This window comes from Gossypium hirsutum, chromosome A02 (genome assembly GCF_007990345.1).
Source record: "Gossypium hirsutum isolate 1008001.06 chromosome A02, Gossypium_hirsutum_v2.1, whole genome shotgun sequence".
Classification (NCBI taxonomy): Eukaryota; Viridiplantae; Streptophyta; class Magnoliopsida; order Malvales; family Malvaceae; genus Gossypium; species Gossypium hirsutum.
In genome coordinates, this window is record NC_053425.1 from 104,479,195 (window position 1) to 104,488,439 (window position 9,245).

A 9,245-nucleotide genomic window follows, 5' to 3' on the forward strand; every position below is an offset into this window, starting at 1 on the left:
GTGTCTTAATGATGTTTATGTTGGATTGCATGATCATGTTACTTGTTATTTGCATGTGAACTTACTAAGCATTTATGCTTACTCCCTCCTTTTCATTCATTGTAAAAGTTTTGATAAGCCGGCTTGAGAATCGGGATAGGTCGAAGGCTCGTTCACACTATCCGAAGCCCTAAATTGGTAAAATGGCTTGTATATTTTGAGTGTGGCATGTATAGCACTATACCCACTTTGTGTAAATGATCTTATGATATGGTTATGGTTTGGTAAGAAAAAGGTTTGTAAATGATTAGCCATTGGAATGACCAATCTAAACCATATTTGATGTCACGTATATTTAAAATGCTATTTAGTCCATGAAAATCTATAGTAAAGTAAATTTTGTTATAAAACAGAATATTGCCGTAGCAATGATGTGAATTTGAAAAATCACTAAAAATATTAGAAATAGAATTAAATGATGAATAAGTTATGGAATCGAAGCTTGATGAGTCCATTTTCATATGAAGGAAACGAAATAGGTAAATGAGTCATATTTTATAAGATATTTAATTTTTTGTGAAACAGGGCCAGAACGATTTTTGTATCTCCTATTCTGACTTTAGAAATTCACTAAAAATTGTACAAAAATAATTAGAAGTCATGCTTTATATGTACAGATTCCTTATTGAGTGTAGTTTTAATAAAAATAAATGGCATAGTGTTTTGAGTTCTTTGAAAGGATAAAAATGGTTCGTAGTGAACAGAGGTCAAAGCAGTCGAATGCTGAAACAGGGTAAACTTTAACTAATAAACTGTACTAATTGGCCCAACTAAAAATTCTATAAAAACAATTAATAGATAGATATATGAGTCTAGTTTCATGAAAAATTTATGGATCTTAATTTCGAGTTTCAGAACTCGATATATGAATTTTTAAGCTACTGTGTCGCAGATTGACAGTTTATTGCGAAAGTTGGAATAATTGATTTAAAATTCTTTAAATGATAAATTAAGTTTAGTAACACCTCAAGCTCGACTCTGGCGACGGTCACGGGCGTGAGGGTATTACATCTACTTCTAGAGGTAGAGGATCAGGCAACGGTGGATCAGTATCGAGAGGAAGAGGTACGAGAAGAGGGAATGACATAGTGACCTAGCAGTCTGAAACTAGGGTGCCGACTAAAGCATATGTGGTTAGAACCCGAGAAGAAGGTGATGCTCATGATATCGTAAGAGGTATATTTCTATTATATTCTGAGCCTGTTCATGCTTTAATTGATCTTGGATCTTCGCATTTTTATATTAATTCAAAATTAGTTGAGTCGGGAAAATTAAAATCCGAAATATCTAGAGTGTCTATTGAGGTGTCGAGTCCGTTGGGGCAAACAGTGTTAGTGAACCAGGTCTGTCCAAGATGCTCGTTGATTCTACAGAATAAAACTTTTCCGGTTGACTTGTTAATTATGCCATTTGGGGATTTTGATATAATATTGGGAATGGACTGGTTATCTGAACATGGAGTGATTTTAGACTGTTATAAAAAGAGATTCAGCATTCAGACAGTGGGTGAAGGTCGGGTTGAAGTAAATGGTATTCGTACTTGTGGGCCGGCATGAATTGTTTTAGCAATAAAGGCTAGAAATTACTTCAGCAGGGTTGTTCAGCATATTTGGCATATGTTATTAATTCAGATTCATTCGGAAGCCAGTGCGGTAAAATTTGAACAGTTTGTGAGTTTCCTAATATATTTCTTGAAGAATTACCGGGTTGACCACTAGATAAGGAGGTTGAGTTCGCTATTGAGGTTTATCCAGGCACAGCTCCAATCTCTATACCTCTATATCGGATGTCACCTATATAGTTAAAAGAGCTGAAGATACAGTTGAAAGATTTATTAGATCGTGGTTTTATTCGACCGAGCATATCACCGTGGGGAGCTCCGGTATTATTTGTTAAGAAGAAAGATGGCTCGATGCGACTCTGAATTGACTATAGACAGTTGAATAAAGTAACAATCAAGAACAAGTATCCACTTCATCGCATTGGTGATTTGTTTGATCAGTTGAGAGGTGTTTCTGTATTTTCGAAGATTGACTTAAGGTTAAGCTACTACCAGTTGAAAGTAAAAGAAAGTGACGTTCCAAAGACAACCTTTGTACAAGGTATGGTCACTATGATTCTTAGTAATGCCATTCGGGTTGACAAATGCTCCAGCTATTTTATGGATCTCATGAATCGTATCTTTCAACCATATTTAGACCAGTTTGTAGTAGTTTTTATTGATGATATACTAGTTTATTTGAAGTCAGATTTAGAGCATGATCAGCATCTCAGGATTGTACTACAGATACTACGGGAAAAACAATTGTATGGAAAGCTCAGTAAATGTGAATTTTGGTTGTCAAAGGTTGTATTCCTGGGTCATGTAGTATCTGCAGATGGAATCTGAGTTGATCCAAAGATGATTGAAGCGATTGTACAGTGGAAACCATCAAGAAACGTATCAGAAGTACGTACTTTTCTTGGTTTAGCTAGGTATTATAGAAGATTTGTAAATGGATTTTCGAAGATAGCTTTGCCGATGACCAAACTGCTATAAAAGAATGTACCATTTGTGTGGGATGATCAGTGTCAAGAAAGTTTTGAAAAGTTGAAGCAAATGTTGACAGAGACACCAATTTTGACGTTATCAGAATCGAGAAAGGATTTTATTATATATAGTGATACTTCATTAAGTGGTTTGGGCTGCGTACTAATGCAAGAGGGGAAAGTAATAGCTTATGCATCTCGTCAGTTGAAACCACATGAGCGTAACTATCCAACTCATGATTTGGAGCTAGCAACAGTATTTTCGCCTTGAAGATTTTTAGACACTACTTATACGGTGAGAAATGCTATATTTATACGGATCATAAAAGTTTGAAATATCTCCTCTCCCAAAAAGAATTGAATTTACGATAGAGACGGTGGATCGAACTTTTAAAAGATTATGACCGTGTTATAGACTATCATCCAAGAAAAGCTAATGTAGTGACTGATGCTTTGAGTAGAAAAGCTGCAATTGATTTGAGAGCAATGTTTGCACGACTCAGTATCTGTGATGATGGGAGTTTGATAGCTGAATTGAAAGTTAAACCAGGGATGTTCGACCAATTTAAATCAGCTCAATTGAAAGATGACAAATTGTTGAAGAAAAGAGAAATGATACAGACTAGTACAGTAGAAAATTTTAGCATTGATGCACATGGATGCTTAAGGTACCGAAATCGAGTTTGTGTTCTTGCTAAATCTGAATTGAAAGAGTTAATACTCCGAGAGGCACACGATGGTTCATTTACTTACATCCGGGAGGCACAAAGATGTATCGTGATCTACGAGATTTGTATTGGTGGCCCAGAATGAAAAGAGATATAGTTGAATATGTTGGTAAATGTCTTATATGTCAGAGAGTAAAGGCGGAACATCAGGTTCCTACTGGATTTCTTCAGCCAATAAGTATTCCTGAGTGGAAATAGGATCGTATCACAATGGATTTTGTTACGGGATTGCTACTGTCGGCGAGCAAAAAGAATGCTATTTGGGTAATAGTTGATCGACTTACTAAGTCAGTGCATTTTATAGTAGTCAGAACAGATTGGCCATTACAGAAGCTTACAGAAGTGTATATTCGAGAAATTGTTAGATTGCATGGTATTCCAATATCTATAATCTCAGATCGAGATCCTCGATTTACATCAAGATTTTGAAGACAGTTACATGAGTCACTAGGCACACGACTTAATTTCAGCACAGCATTTCATCAGCAGACTGATGGACAATCCGAACGGGTAATTCAAATATTAGAAGATATGTTTCGGGCTTCAATCATTGATTTTGAATCAAGTTGGGAATGTTATTTACCTTTAGCTGAATTTATGTATAATAATAGTTTCCAATCAAGTATTCAGATGGCTCCGTATGAAGCATTGTATGGACGAAGATGTAGATCACCTGTGTGTTGGGCCGAACTAAATGAAAGAAAAGTGATTGGATCGGAATTGATTCAAGAAACAGAAGAGACAATCAAGAAAATAAAAGAAAGATTAAAAGTTGCATTTGATAGATAAAAGTCCTACATTGATTTAAAACGACGGGATATTGAGTATTCAGTTGGGGATAAAGTATTTCTTAAAATTTCTCCACGGAAGGAAGTGTTGAGATTTGGTCAGAAAGGTAAATTAAGCCCTCGTTACATTGGGCCATATGAAATTGTAGAAAGAATTGGACCAGTTGCTTATCATTTAGCTTTACCTCCGGAATTACAAAAGATACATGATGTTTTCCATGTTTCAATGCTACGCAGATATAGATCAGATCCTTCTCATGTCATTTTTATTGAAGATATTGAAATTCAACCGGATTTATCTTATGAAGAAGAACCAGTTGAGATTCTAGCACGGGAGATAAAAGAATTAAGAAATAAAAGGGTTCCTCTAATAAAAGTGCTATGGAAAAGTCATAAGGTGGAAGAAGCGACTTGGGAACCGGAAGAAACTATGAGAGTTCAATACCCTCATCTATTCTCAGGTAAATTTCGAGGACAAAATTTATTAAGGGGGGAGAAATGTGACCCACATTTCACGGGCACCGGAAAAGTGAGTTTAGGGCTTCCGTCTTAAGAAAATGGGTTCGTAAATATTTATAAAATAAAATACTTACGAAGTTAGTTGCAAGTTGAATTAGATTTTGATTAGGTGAATTTATTTTTAATTAAAAGTAATTAGTAGAAAGGACTAAATTGAATAGAGCATAAAAGCTTAATCATAGAATAGAGAAAGGATAAATGATTAAATTAGTAATTAAACTAAATTAGTGACATGTGTAAGTTAGAAAATAAATACATGTGTATTTAAATTATTAGTACAAATGTATATAATATATAAATTTACTTATAAATTAAGTAAAAGATATTTACTTATTATTATTATATTTTATCAAGTAATAGAGATAATGGAAAATGTATGGTGATGAAATATTACATGTGTATATGTGTGTATGAATACACATGTAGTATTTTTATTTGTATTAATTAGAATATTTTATAATTAGTTATGAAGTAAATGTATGGTGATGAAATATTACATGTGTACATGTGTGTATGAATATTGTATAAAGAAACAAAAGAAAAAAAGAAAAATAATTACAGAGAAGAAACGAAATAGAAAGAAAGAAAGAAGAAAAGAAAAGAAAAAGGAGAAATTAGGGTTTGAAAGCTTGGAAGTTAAATTGGTAAGTCAATTAAGTCTATTTCTTAGTGATTTTGATATTTTTGAAGTTCTAGAGTTGAATATTTTTGAATTTGTGTGAAAATATTGAAAGATGATAGACTTTTAAGTAGGGTTTATGTTGAACTAATGATGAAATTAGGAGTTTAATTGATAGAAATTTTGATTTAAATTGATTAAAGGATTAAATTGTAAACAATGTTATAAGTTTTGTGTTATAGGGACTAAATTGATAAAAATTTAAAATTACGGAAAAATGATAAAAGTTTGATGGTTATATTAAAGTTTTGATGGAAATTGAATAAGGAAATAATATGAATTATAAAAAGGGAAGAAAATGACAATAGTTAGGACAAATTTGGGATTTAGGTTAAAGTTGCATGGAAAGTTATTATTTTTTTATAAAATATGTGTGTTATTAATTAATTATAATTATGCTAATTTTCATAGAAAATAAGGAAACCGAGACGTTGAATGCGAAGGGAAAGGAAAAAGTGATCGATGAGTAGCTCGAGAAAATATCGGTTTGTATTACCTTAATTCAAGTTAGTTATTATTAAATGTTTAATTTCAATATATGAGCATGAAAAATGAAATTGAGGTAAGTAGTGATATTTGAATTAAATGAGAATTGGATTTGATTGATGAATGTATTCATGTGTGAAATTGAATTGTATAATGATTTGTGGTGAATTTGAAATTGTGATTGAATTGCTATTGTGACTTATTTGAATTCGAATGATTCTGATACCCTATTAGCTAGTCGGGCTAGGGTGGATATAGTTGGCATGCCATAGGATAGGAAGAATTCAGGGATTCTTCGACCTCGAGTCGATGAGACACTTGGTGTGTCATATTTACTTCGGATAGATTCGATAAGGCGTTGGTCGCCACTTTGCTTCGGCTTAGCCTATAAGAATTTGGTTGTCACTTATTTGCTTCGAACTATCCGATGAGGCGTTGGCCGCCACTCTGGTGTGTTTGGTTGGATCCGCGTATCCTCCAAAGTCTGAGTTATGTTAATAGGGGAAATATATGTGAAGAGAAAAATCAAGTGAAATTGATAAATTGAATTATTAAATGAAATGAGAAAGTGATATTGTAAGATTAATTAAAAAAAATGTAATTTGTGCTATGAGATTGAAGGCTTAAAACCAAGGTTCATGAATTATTCATATTTGAATGTGAATTGGATATTTATATGTGATTGAGAGATGAACCAAAGGTTCATGAATAGTTGGTAATCTTATTGATGAAATATTGAATCAAATAATGAAAATGATAATTTGGTCTGAATTATATGTATGATTTGTTAATTATCTATGCATGTTTATAATATTTTATATTTGCTATAATTTGAATTATCTAAGCATGTTTATAATATTTTATATTTGCTATAATTTGAATTATGGTCTGAGAAGTGTGGCATGTATTAGATTTTGTTAGTCACTTTAATATATTTATGTTTTGGGTGTAAGTAATTTTGTAACTTTTAAGAAGTATTTGAAATGAATAGATGAATGTTATTTGATCAAGAGTTATAAGTCAATGTATTGGGCATGAATTAGGTGTGTTTGATATGTGAAAATAGCTTTAAAATAGTGAAAAATCATGTTTTCACACGGCCAAGTCACATGGGCGTGTGCCCAGGCCATGTGGTAAAGTCAGAATTGCCCACAAGTTAGTCCCACGACCGTGTGAGAAAGTCAGATCTGCCCACGGGCTGGCCCCATGGCCATGTCTCAGGCCACACGGGCGTGTGTCCCTATTCTCAAGGAAAAGTTTCCAAAGTTCCCGGTTTAATCTCAAAACACTTCCTAAGTATATTTTGGGCCTCGTAGGTCCATATTAGGGTCTTAAAGGTGGAATTTGAGAAATTTTAAATTGAAATATAGATTTATGACTCGGTGTTGTTCGTTATTGGTGTTTAATTTCAGTAATACCTCGTAACCCTATTTCGGCAACGAGTTAGGGTTAAGGGGTGTTACAAAAACAACCGTACGCTGAGTATAGACATACTCAGTGGTATTACTATAATTCAAACTATAATAACAATAATGAGATATAAATATTAAACATATAACAATTGAATTTTCTCAAATATTAACTCATTCTTAAACTTCATTTTTTATTAATGGTAACACAATTTCAACTATTTATCAGTTGCAACAATTATCATAGACTTCAATTTTCTTCAGTACATCAACTTTTAGTTCATGGCTTCCATTTCCAATCTCAATTTCAATTCACAATTTAAATTTCTGATTTCAGTTTTTCACCCTATTAACAGCCCCGGACTTTGGCGGATATACGGATCCAACCAAACACACCAGAATGGCACCCAATGCCTCATCAGATAGATCGAAGCAAAGTTGACACCCAGTGTCTCATCGGCCTAGCCGAAGTAAAGTGGTACCCAGTACCTCATCGAATCTATCCGAAGTACAATAGTGACACCCAGTGTCTCATCGACTCGAGGTCGAAGTATCCCTAAACACTTCCAATCCTATGGCATGCCAACTATATCCGACTCAGCCCGACTAGTTAATAGGGTATTTAATTCACTTTCTTTGTTTCAATCAATATTCACATCAATTCCACTTAAATCACAATTTCACTTTCATTTCAAAAATCCACTTTCAAAATCAAATACACTTTCCATTCACCAATCAAAATACAATTCAATACTAACACATATTTCTCATTCAATTCAACTTCACTTTAAATCCCAAATTCTCTTTCAATTGAACAATTCAATCATAATCCAATACTAAAATTTATTTAACAACCATTTCAATTATCATTCAATTCCATAACAACACTTACCTCATAATTTACATACCAAATACATAATTTAATTTAACATTTAATGAATAAATAAATAATTTGAATTATAGTAATACAAACCCGGATTTGTTCAATTACTCCTCGACAACTTTTTCCTTTCCTTTCGGTACCGATGCCTCAGGTTCTTTGCTAGCTGCAAAAATAATAATAATTTTCACTATTAATTACAGTATTAAATTATAATAAATAATTGAATTTTATTCAATTCCTACTTATTCTCAATTTAATCCTAACTAAGTTTACTTACTTTTCTAACTTAATTCATACTTCTTTTCTGCTTAATTTCTTGCCATATGAAACTCAACTATTCAATATTCATAATAAAACCCTAATTTAAAATTTCTTTCAATTTAATCCCTTTATCACAAAACTTATAGCTTCTTTTACAATTTAATCCCTTTTATCAATTCTAACTTGAAATTCATTCAATTAAATCCCTAATTCACTATTTTGTTCAACATGAGCTATATTCAAAAACCTAAGAACTTCCAAAACCTCAACTTAATTTCAACAAAACTTTGTTCTAAAGTTTCTAAAACATCAAAATTAAGTAAAAATAATTTAATTGACTTACCAAATTAAACTCCAAGATTTAAAAACTTTATTTCCCATTTTTCTTTCTTTTTCCTTTTTCTTTCTACTTTCGAAAGTCTCTATTCTTTCTTTCTTTCTTTTTTTTTCTTTATATCTTTTATATATATTTATATATATGTATTACTTAATAATAATAATAATACATTATAATAATAATTATAATAAATATCTATTTAAATACAAATATTTGGATTACAATTGTCACCATTTAATTTGTTAATAATACAAAAATATTATAATATAATTATTTAATTAATAAATATCTTTTAACTTAATAGTAATCAATAATAAATATCTAATTACTAATTAGATATAAATATTACAAATTTATGTATTTTTAGTAATATACTTGTACTAAATCATCACCCTACATTTGTTAAAATCTTAATTTATTTTATAATTTAATATTTTAGTATAAAAATCTATTTACTTAAATAAAAAGTAATTAAATAAATATATTAGAATTGTATAAATATATGCACTACATATGTATCATTTAATCACCATACACTTGTCTATGTCCAATTTATTTCATAATATATCAATAATATTTATTATAAT